This window comes from Bombus vancouverensis, chromosome 17 (assembly GCF_051014615.1).
Source record: "Bombus vancouverensis nearcticus chromosome 17, iyBomVanc1_principal, whole genome shotgun sequence".
Lineage (NCBI taxonomy): Eukaryota > Metazoa > Arthropoda > Insecta > Hymenoptera > Apidae > Bombus > Bombus vancouverensis.
In genome coordinates, this window is record NC_134927.1 from 7,520,482 (window position 1) to 7,532,891 (window position 12,410).

Sequence of the window (12,410 nt, forward strand, 5' to 3'; positions counted from 1 at the left end):
GATTTGTAGCATGAGCAAAGACAGTTCAATAACCGATTACGTAATAATAGGACCAATGACAAAACACTATATTAAGAGTATCAGAAAAGAACTAGTATAGAATCAGATCACTTACTGATGGGGGTGCAGAGATATAGAAGAACTAGCACGAAAATTCAAAGTGAAGAGCACTGGAAAGAAAGAAAGGTATGGACGGGAGAAGGAATAGAATAGACTTCGAAAAAGAAGAAACAAGCGAAATGATGGAAGAAATGATAGGAAAAATAAAAGAAGTGACACTACAAAGAGTAACAAACATTAAAAAAATTAAAGTAGTGTAATATCGTAAAAGAGTTTGATTAGAGTTGAAAATAGAAAAAAGTAGAGTTGAGAGAGTCGTCTAAGAATAGAGTCGTTAGAGTTGATCGAGTTTTCAGTGTTGTAGAGTTGTTAGAGTTGCTAGTGAGAGAGAGTGAGAGAGAGAGAGAGAGAGAGAGATTCGTTGTGACGAGAGTTGCCAAATGACTGTAAAGTTATTTGAGATAGATACGAGTATCGCATTTAATTTCAGTTAAACAAACATCGTTTTATGTCCAATTAATAGCTGTATATCCAATTCATTATTAATAAATTGTAAGTAATCAGAAAAAAATTTATATTTTAATTTCCACGATACTACATATAGAAATTCATTATCATTAAGTACATGAGCATGTAGAAGAAAATGCAATCGATGCAATCAAAATGATCTAATGAGAATATTGCGGACATGTCCACAAAGTCTTTATGCAAAGAAAAATATGAAAAATTTAGACAACTAGTGAATGTAAAATGAAAAGAAATACGTAAGACTAGAGTGTACAGGACAAAGTAAGGAGGCGTGTTAGAAAATAGATGTATGTACAACTGTATTGTACGAGTGAGGAGTGAAAGAGCCATGAGATGAACGCATCGTTTATGTGTTGAATCAATGAATGTGCAATAAAACAAATTCATTTCTGTTTGAGAAGTATAAGAGAATAGAGCAATATTCGTTAATATTTCAGGTTATTATGTTATATATGAAACAGTTATTCTGTTCTAAATAAATTTTGTATTTAATAAAATGTTATATAGTATTACTTTAACAAATATATGTCGGAGAAGGGTCAGGAATAAGGTTGTGGGCGTTCGATGAATCTTCATTGGAATCGGCCATCGTCGTGTTATAACGAAGGTACGGTCTGTTAATACGAGTATGGATGCTACCGACTCGACAATCAATCGCGGCGGTTAGACACTCGCGATACTAGTGATGTTGGTCTTAGGTTCAATAAAGAATCCGCGGTCGACGGGATGATAGATGTACGCGCTCACAAAAATCTAAGTCGGACTCTTTGCGAAAACGTGGAATATCCACCGAGCGCACAGACTCTACGTAACTCGCTAATACGACCTTACGAGAGAATGACTCTCCGTCGCGATGATGCTGCAGAGGAAAACCATGATGGGGTGTGTCTGAGGACACGAGATCATCGGATTTGTCGAGGATACCCTTCGTTCAGAAGGTGAGGGAATTTGGCTTTGCTGCTAATTGGTCAATCTCCATATCGGTGGTTAGAAAAAGATGCTAGCCGCCCTCGAGGGAAAGTTGCTAGTGGGAGACACCGTTCGTTGAAAAATAGGTCTCTCCTATCTTCCCGTAGCTGGGACAAAGACTGTTTGTTTGAAGGACTTTAGTCAACTAAATTCTAAGATTTATGACGGGTCCTCAGGCTAGCTGAACATGTACTCCGGAGACGCATCGACATCTGGCAATCCTCTTGCTCGAAGAATAGGGTCTGCGTGTGGCGAGCCACGGGACAGAAACCGTTGGAATGTTTACTGTCGCGTGCCGCCACAAATATTTCTTTTAAGGAAAGCTATAGAATTACTCTATACCTTTGTTAGACAAAGCGTTCATCCCGTGACCGCGGCTACGTTCGGCGACTGGCTGTCGCCTCGAGCCCAAGCTCATTATCACAACTCTCGAACAATTACAATCGGATTGGATAACTACAATTGTTCAATTACAGCTATAGTAGACTCTAGGTTACAATGTTGCGGGATTATCCAAAATTCCAAAGGCTCCAGTGTTCTTTCATCTCCGACATATATATATAAGATACGCGAATGTATATTATGAAATAAAATCAAAATCGAAACAAGGAGTATCAGCTCCAGGAGCGAAACTTTCCTCGGGATATATCTGACGGAACATGTTCATACACCAGAGACGTACAATGGGCGAAATTCCTCCCTGACCGGAAAGATGATGACGTATGTGAGCATCTAACATTTCAGCGGGAATCTCCTCGGGCAGACAAACTTCTACACACTCGTCGGTGATGACAAATTCGACAGAAGGCGGACACGGTGGAAGCCCTGTGGTATCTTTTTCGGATAACGTAAAATCGACGACGGGAGGATCACCAGGAAATGACGACGACAAAAGATTCGCGGCATCGATCCAGGCCGACAGAAGCTGCCAACGCATGAGTGATCTTCGCTCCTTTTCTGGGAATTTCAGGCTCCCACGTTTACCGCGCCGCCTTGAACCGTTTGGCTTATATCTCCTGCGTCGCTTCCTCTTCTTGCGCTAGAAGAAAACACAAGAAAATGGAAGGGGAGAAATAAATACAAATCGAAGAACGAGCAAGGAATAAATTCAAAATGTAAAATTACATGCCTTTTTAACTGGATCAAATATCAAGGATAAAGGTGGCTCCATGTTCATAATTAAAGAAAACCGAAACGCGTATTAAAAATCCACAAAGGTTACAAAAACCTGTTATAGTCCGAAACGATAAACCACCAATCAATCAAAATCAAAGTAAAATACTGAAAGCGACGATCACATAGAAATATTGATCGAAATTTGCGCATCCCAATCGAAATAATTCAGCACGTCACAATGGATAACGAAAGGATAAAACAATCAAAACCGATAAAACCACGCACTACGATCAGTAAATCCACTTCACGCCACTTTCCACAAAATACTAAATCAAACTCGCTACAAAACGCGCGAACACTCGGAGAAAAACTGTATTATCGAGAGCGCGAAGTAATGCGTGTTGCACGGTCGAGAGTCGGCGAAACAATCGTCCGATAACGCGCACCACCTTGTGTACGCGATTCTCCACCACGACGCTCGGCGTGACAGTCGTACAACGGACGGTGGGAGACCTTGATATTCTTTTACGCAGCGTAAGTGGGAAGCTAGTCAGGCGACAGATGCTGGGAGATGACATTCTCTCACGTAGCATTGGTGGAAAGCTAATCAAGTGACAGATATCAAGAGACCTTGACATTCTCTCACGTAATGTCGGTGGGAAGCTAAGAGATTAAGACGCAACGTTAACAAGTTAGCCGAACAGACGAAACATCAGCAAAAGATAACGGCAGCGGCATTCTCTCACGTAGTGTCGGTGGGAAACTAAGAAACTAAGACGCGGCGTCAACAAGATAACCGAGCAGACGAAGCGTCGGCAACACATAAGTAATCCCGGCATCGACATTCTCCCACGTAGCCTCTGTCACGTGACAATTATCCCATGGTAGATTTACATATAAGCGTAGCTACTTAGAGCAGTCAGTTTATTAACGTTCGTCAGTTGGTGTACATCGCTTAGTTAATATTTATCTGCGGCGCAATTAATATCCAACAGATAGTCAGTTTATAATTATTGTAAATCATTGACACGGTCAGTTATAGTCAATCAAATAGTTAGTTCAGGAGTTATTCTTCAGTCAAGTACAAGTTAGTTGAAAGTTTATAATTATTAATTACGCCGATCAGTGAGTTGAAATTAGATTGTCAGAGTTCAGTTAACTGACAGTTCTGTACATCTAAGTGCGATCGACAACACATATTCAAGGTGAGAATTTTAATTTTTCTATATTCTCTTCTCTATTAATTTCGTATTGGTACAACATTCGGCATCGAAATAGAACTATTCGTCGACAATTATAATCGACGATCAAGAATAACAATTATGCAGTTAATTCGGATTTTACTTTAAAACATATTGAACTCATAACAACCGTTCGCTGTATTAACTAGTGATCTGACGCAGCCGAAAATGTTGCGCTGATTACGATGTTTTCAATGATCGGAAGCACCTACAGGTTTTCGTGTTTCTCTTCCCACTGGTAGCAAATATTGCACATCTTTGAGCGAGATTTACGAAGCCACACTGGTTATCCACAGAGAACACCGTCGTAATTCGACGTATTCGTTCTTGCTTATTTTACACTCACGATTTTTTCTAAATTTAAAGTATTAATGATAAAACGATTATTTTGTAAACTTTGAAGTATTAATGATAAAACGATAATCACTGTGTTAATCTGTGATCCCGCGTAGCCGAAAACGTTGCGCGGATTACGGTATTTTCAATTGTTGAAAACTCTTGCGGATTTTCGCATTTCTCTTCCCATTGCCAGCAAACGTTGCTCATCTTTGGGCGAGACTTGCGAAATCACACAGGTTACACACAGAGAGAATCATTAAAACGACTTTGTTCGCATGAGATGCCCAAAGTAAGAAAGAATCATAGAGGCCAAGGTCGCAAGAGCAGAAAGCATGCTGAGCGCTAGTTTAAATGACTAGTAGCGACCGAAATTAAAGGAGAGGAGGAAAGAGTTAGAAAAGAATTAGGATTAATAAGAGGCAATCCCGAAATTAGTTTCTCACCTTCTAATTCTCCGATGCCGGAACGTAATAGTGCTCTTCGACCAAAAGAGCCACATCCATTTTCGTCCTGAACAGCATTGCCTGTGACACGACAACGACAGTTATCCTTGCTATATTAAATACCCAGAAGATTAAAGATAGATTTAGTTAATAATAATATAACCGGGTTAAATCGAATAAATCTTTGCATATTGAAAACATTTATTTATTTCGAACAACTTTAATTCTCTCCCGTGTCAGTATTCCTGCGTATAGCAGGTTAGCCGAACCCTGGAATTTAGTTTCCACTTGCGTTTAAACGCTAGTTAACACTACCCATATGCATGAAATTAATTGATCATAACATTAACAGAATACAACGGGTTGGAATCTTCGAATAATGCTGCGCTTTAGCTAAACGCGACAAGTTTTGATTCATTCCTTTCAGTCGTAAGCCTTATTTCGGAAATAATAATAAATACGAATTTGTTGAAATAGTCTTCAGACTGTTTCTGGTGGCAGCAACTACCGTATTGATCGAGATTCGAATTCAGATTCCAAATAATATCGTCACGTTGAATGAAGACATGGCATTCATTAAAACGAGACAGTTTCATCCTTTTCTATGAGCGTTGCTCAATATTTTACAAACTAGAAATAGCAGCACAAAATTACTGGAAATCGTACGACTTCCCCGACCTTTACAGCATTTCGTATCAAATTTGCAATTTTTTTTTAAACATTAAGCGTTCGTCAATATCGTTTTTGAAGAGTTTATGGTATTTCTTATAAGATACGACATGGAAATTATTAAAAATAGGTTTAAAAATTCAAATTATTAACAACAGTGAAGGAAACTTGTAAGATATGTTACGATAAGAGGGCAAGTTTTGAAACTTTTGGATTGCAAAGAGAAGCTGTGATACTAAAACAGAAAATTCGATAACATAGAAAAATGAAAAATTGGAACGAATTAAGTTCTTAAAAGGAAAATTCGAAAAGCTTAAGTATAAATAAACATATGATTTGGAATGTACGTAACATTTTCGTCGCTCTTACAATGTTCTTTAAAGAAAAAGTGTCTAAATATAAATATTGATTAGAATTTTCCTTTAAATTTTCTAGAATTATTAGAAATTATTAGAAATTCATTAAAGCTTTTAAGCTTTCGTTTAAAAATGCTACATCTAAGTATACATATTTGATTTTATATTACTTTAAAAGTTGATTTTGTTTCTCAACAGTATTTCGATACCGAACCCGATTTCATTTTATTCGTAATTATTCATCGACCAGAATGCGACTGATGCCCGCAAATTTTGATGTTTATAAATATTACTTTTAATAGTGAAGAGATTTAGTTTTTCGTTTAGACTCTAAATATTATTTTTAATATAAGCTGCTCTTTTCCTGCAATCAACTTTCATACAGTGACTTAGAAAATTGTTCGAACACTCTTCAAAGCAGAATGATTTTTTAAATATTGGACCAAACGATTTGAATTCCTTGAAGAAGTTATAAAGATTAGTTTACTAGATGACGTGTAAAGAAGATTACAATTGGTCGGAATCTTTTTGCTTCTCATGTTTCATTAAAACATGCAATTGTTTTCATTTTCTCTGCAAGTTATAAGACTGATTTCGATTTGAAATTATTTTTATTAAAACAGTTTTAAATTTATATTTAGTACAAACAAAAGGGTTCTTAGTTTATTTTGAAAACTTAATGTAGAAAAAGTAAAATAGAAAATATATATAATATATTTCGCATAATTTTCATACCAAATAAAGTTACTTCTGAAATAGTCGCTTTTTTTTATCACTGGTAAGCATTCATTAATAATAGATGCTAGATGTGGTTCACTTGAATTCAAATAGAAAATTTTGAAAGGTACAATTACTATAAATATAAATGAGCTAATAACAAAGGAACATTGAGGAACTAAATTTTCTTTTATATTGTAAGTCTTGATAAATCTGTAATATAAGTATAATATAATATATCAACAATATCATAATATGAATCGTAATAATATTAGGAATAATTATACACATATTTCCAAAATATATATTTTTTAAAAGATTCTCTTTATCGAATGAAGGGACTAAAGTTCTCTGTTTGAAGAAAGACTTTGATTAGAAATTTTGTTATAATGCATACTTCGGTAAAAACAACTAGAAGACATACGTATAGTTTGATAGTTGGAGTAAAAAATTTCGTAAACGACAGTCGTACCAGGATAACAAATCTCAAAAGCTTTTCTCTTGCAGACCACCCAAGTAAGAAAACTCGCAAACCACAGCAGTCTTTATTTTTCTTCTTCTACATTTCCTTACACACTTAGATTATGCTGTAATATATTTCAATATATGTCGGCTACTTACGCGTACGAAACACTGAATTTGTACTATTTTACACTTAATAACAATAAATATTTCACTGGATTATCTTATTATCTTATGGATTCGTACCAAGCTCTTGAAATTTCACGGAATCCGTATAACGCTTTTGATAACTTACATACTTTCCTGCTTTTATCATCGTAACCTATAGGTTGTTTCACAAGTACTTCCGACTTTATAGTTCCGTTTAGGAATGCTGTTTCCACATCGATCTGCATAACCATTAAACCGTATGACAACAATAAGATAATAATAATAATTTCAACGTTTGCATTTATACTACTGGAGAGTATAAATCTTGCAGTACTCCTTTCTGTTGGAAGCCTCGAACAACTAGTCTCGCTTTCTTACAATTATCAGATTTATTCGTATATATCCATTTCTAATCTAATATTTTCTAGTCTTTTGGTCTCTCTACTAATTGCCAAGTTCTATTTTTAACTGAACAACTCATTTCTCGATCCATTGCTTCTTTCCATGAATCGCTGTCATCTCCATTTAAAGCTTCTTCATAAGTTTTAGGATTGTCTGCGCTAACTACATTCACATAAATGAAATATGAGCTCGTTTGGTCATATCTTTGAGATTTTTTTCTTTCCTGTCCTGATCTTCTCAAATTATTTTCTATGTCCTCAAGTTTCCCTTCTGATTCGTTACTTAAATTTCTGTCCGTTTTTATTACAACCTTCCGATCTTTTCGTCATTTATTTCACTTTCATGAATTTTGTTTGAATCAGAATGTTCGTCAAAATCTTTTTCCGTTTCATTATCTGATTCATCCTCTCCTTCAAATCCTACTAAACTCTCATCTTCACCTATAAATTCTACGTGTCTTGCAATTATAATTTTGTTATTAACTAAGATTCTATATCCAACGTTTTCATAACCTACAAGTATTCCAGTGTCTGCTTTTCTGTCCCATTTCGAATTTCTTTTAATTTCAGGTATTCTTACAAAAACTCTACTTGCGTGCAATTTTAAATTATTTATATTCGGTTTTCTTTTAAAAAATATTTCAAATAGTGCTTTATTTTCATATGTGTTCGTATTTCTTAAGTACGCTGCAGCTCTAACTATTTCAGGCCAATATTTAATATTCAGCTTCGAATCATGTAGTAGGCATCTAGCAGAATCTGTTCCATTTAACTCGTGAACATAAGGTGGGCATGGTTCTACGAAAATTACCTTTTCCCTTATTCAATTGTACATGTCTTTGTTCATCTATTCTTTTCCATTATCGCGTCTTAGCCTCTTTATCTTCTTGCCAGTAAGATTTTCAACTTTGTTTATATCATCAAGGAAACGATTATAAACTTCACCTTTCGATTTCAAAGTATAAATCAATGCGCACTTATTATAGTCGTTTATAAATGTTAAGAAATATTTTGATCCACCATACCCGGTATTATTATGAGGTCCATTTAAATAGGTATGTACTAATTCTAAAATTTCGCGTGCTCTACTACGGTTATTTTGGAAGGGTAAATTGTGCATTTTATTTTGGATGCATGTTCCACATTTTAATTGTATTTGCTCAAAGTTTGCCGACACCCCGTCAAGTAATTTCTTCTCACATATTGTATTTAAATGATTGAATTTTGCATGTCCTAAGATTATGTGAAATTTTTCATTTTGTGTCATTTTTTCTACGTTTTTAGCGTAAGACTCTTGCCTTTCAATATAACTAATTATTTTATACAAACCATTCTTGAACGTTCTTTGAATGCGATCCATATCAAGTCTCTGTATTTGTTATAAATTTTTGATGTATTTCCTACTGAGACAATCTTATCTTCATCCGTTACTCTCGCATAGCTAATCAAGTTTTTGTCCATTTCATTCACGTAGAATACATTGGACATAGTGATTTTAATTCTCATTTTGTTTATTACAGTGTAAGTCGAAATTTTTCCAACTTTTGTTCCTTTTAGAATTCTACCGTCTCCTATTTTTACTTGCGGTAGGATGCCAATTCCTTGGCCGTCGTAACCCTCGTTGTATGAATAACTGTCGTCGTTGACTGATCCTGTCGTAGCGTTGCTGTCAGCCTTTGCTTCGTCCTCGTTGGCCAAATTCTCGTTGACCATATCCTCGTCCTCTTTGGCCAAAACCTCGTCCGCTGCGATCCCTATTCTGCTATGACTGATACGCACCTCCTTGCCACTGCACTCCGTCATTGTTTCCGCCATTGTTTCTACCTCTGCACGTGTTTGTGCAATTTTTCACCACGTGGCCGTACTTTCCACAGCCATGGCACTTTATGTCCCTTTTTTCGACTTTAAATACATTCGACTTTTTCCTATTACTTTCATTCGTGTCATTTCATATATCATCGCGTGTCCCACATAATAATTTTATTTTTTAAAAATTCACAAGTTCAAATTTAAGGAGGCGTGTAAAAAAATTATGAAAGCAAGACAAATTTAGGAAGGGAAACGCAAACTAAGTTGGCGACGGAGGTGAGGCAGGAATAATGTGCCTACATAAAAATACTTAGATCTCGCAAGCACCGACTGGTTATACCCACGTGTAATAACGGCGACACTGCGAAATCACACGCCGTAAATTCTTTTCCATCACTGGAGACATGTGGCAGGATATCCGATAAGACGAATCTATTTAGAAAAGTTACTGTAATTACATATCTTATTGTTGATTAATTAATTTATCTATTTATCTATATTTGTTTAGGTATGGAGAGAAATTGGAGAGGTATTACAAATAACTTTACTGGAATACTCACATAACTTTGCTCGTGTCACACGCTCAAGAAGGCCACCCGCTCAAAAACAGTAATCAGGTAGACGGAACATCCTGCATGCCACAGCTATCGAAATAATAACCAAACAGTAACGGAATAGCCGCCTCTGATATACATCCAACGATAACCCCTCCAAAGAGACTAAAACCTCAATATAAAAACCCTCCTAAATTAGCGCTCAACACATTATTCTGTTGTAACACTTTGAACCATCACTCTGTTGCATTTATATAATAAAATTTCCATCATCTTATACGGAGTTCAATTTTTTCACCTTATTCGTGAAACGTTCGAACTGCGACGCGAGAAGATGACCGGCGATCTAGCGATTTCGTGATCTTTTGTGTCTCCGACGTGACACTCGCCACGTGGTTACTCGCCGGAGGCCTAGGGTACGAGACTTCTTTCTTTTTTCTCATAGGAGGCCTAGGCCATCATGCGACGCTCATATACATATTAGGGAAGGGATACATATGAGGTGGTATTAAACGTGTTAGTTATTAAAGATACGAGTGGAAATTTGTAATAGTCAATTATATTAAAAACGCTTCAAGTAAAAGTACAGAGATAGTGTAGGTCGCTTGTGAGGTGTTATGTCGTGATAGGGTCGGAAGGAAAACTCAGATTTACTCAACGATAAATGTTTATTCACTGTAATGTTAATGAGTACACTTGGCGCAGGACTCGCGATTATATTCGGTTCGCGAATGCGCGGTTACAAGTTAGAGCTTGGATAGCTATGATTCGAGATGCGCTACGAGTGCGGAAGATGATTGCGCGAGATGTCGAGAGCTTAGATAATTATTCGACTCGAACCGTGTGAGTATAACGATCGTGGTATGTTGACTCGCGGTAATAGACTAACTTTTTTGTCGCGATGCTGCTGCGGAGGAAGACTGCGTTGGGATGTGTCTAAGGATGCGAAGGCATCGGATTCGTTGAGAAAAGCTTTGGTTCGGAAAATGAGGGAAATGTACTTTAATGTTTATTGGCTAATTCGTATTTGGTCGTTGGAAAAGGATGCTAGGTGCCCTTGAGAGGGTGTTGCTAGCGGGAAGCATCGTACGTGAGAAATAGCAGATTTCTCGTGTGTCCCCGTGGTAGGTGGTGGACTTCGAGACTGATAAACAAAGACTGTTTATCTCTTTGGAGGACCTTAGCTAAAATAAATCCTAAGATTTATAGCGGTCCTTAGGCTAGCTGGAAATATTCGGTACGAATGTATCGACATCTGGCAATCATCTTGTCCGCAGGTATAGGGTCTTTGTGTCGTGCGTCACGCGACGTAAACTGTTGGGAAGTTTACTGTCAAGTGCCGCCACACTTGTAACTGTCGCTCGTATGAGTCGCTGCGATAATTCTCTGTATTCTTCGCTATTCTGGCTCGCTTTCTAGACCCTCCTCCTAAAGAGGACGCTCGTCTATTTATATTGTCGGATGGACTTACAAAAAGTCGTATTTGATTCAAGTTGACGATTACTCATAACGGCGATACTGTTTTTGTCTTGAGTTTGTTTATTCTAGATGTTCGACCGTTCGTGGAGAGGCGCGATCGCGAGGAAGTGCGCCAACAGGAGTTGTAAATTCCTGTTACGATTATATACTCGACGCCAGTCGAGTCGAAGTGATCGATCCCCTATTTCGTTTAAGATAATAAGAGCGGTTAATGGATTATAAGACTGAATTAACAGGTATAAGATATTTTATTTCAACAACTTGCTGACATAGACAGGCTTGGTGCATGTAGATATGAGTTAAGGGGTATTCTAATCTGGAAATTTGAAAAAATCGAAAAATTTCTTTTATATTTCCAAAGTTTAGACATTCAAGGGACTTTTTCTTAATGGGGGATTTGTCCTTAAAGGGATTTTTCAAAATTTCAATTATTTACCGAGTCACAGCGATTGGGGTGATTTTGGCTATTCCGACCGGAACAAATCGAACAAAAAGTTAAAAGCTGTGGCCGAGAACACTATCGATAAATTTGTCCATGAAAATCCTCCTCTAAGTGACGATGTATCAAAAGTTATGTTATTAAATAGGTTTTGAAGTTTGATATTTAATTGATTCACACAGATTCAGTTTTTACTTTCTGTATTTCACCACCAAGTACAGCCATATGAACACACTTATGATACACAATATATGATACACTTAGATAATTGAGGTGGTTGTTGGTGAAGGTGCCCACAAGAAATACTCTTGAAGTTCATCAAGAAAGTTCATTAAACTATTAACAATCAACAGTCAGCAATTTACAATTAACAATTAACGATTAACGATTAACTATGAAGAGTCAATAATCACGTATCTCTAATTGTGTTTGCTTCACTATGCGCTTAACCTTTCGCAGCTCGGGGCAGAATCAATCTTTGGTTCTAAACCAAAGGGATTCTTTTCTTTCTTGCCCCTCGATATTTCCACTATGCACGCGTTTACTAGATGTCCGCGACGGTTGCCGCGTATGCATTCTTCTGAATATTCGGCGAAAGTACCGTAGGGTACAATAGGCATGTCGGCCTTACGCTTTAATGGTATAGCGCTTTGTGTCGTGAAGCCATCGGAAAGTTCC

The 12,410-nt window shown here is 36.9% G+C and overlaps 1 long non-coding RNA gene across 1 annotated transcript; it reads left to right on the forward strand.

Moving 5' to 3' along the window:
* The first annotated feature begins 3,385 nt into the window (after positions 1–3,385).
* Positions 3,386–10,091, forward strand: LOC143303906 (uncharacterized). The gene is made up of 2 exons (XR_013060586.1): positions 3,386–3,878; positions 9,769–10,091. It is a non-coding gene; the product is annotated as an uncharacterized LOC143303906 (long non-coding RNA).
* Positions 10,092–12,410: the final 2,319 nt, after the last annotated feature.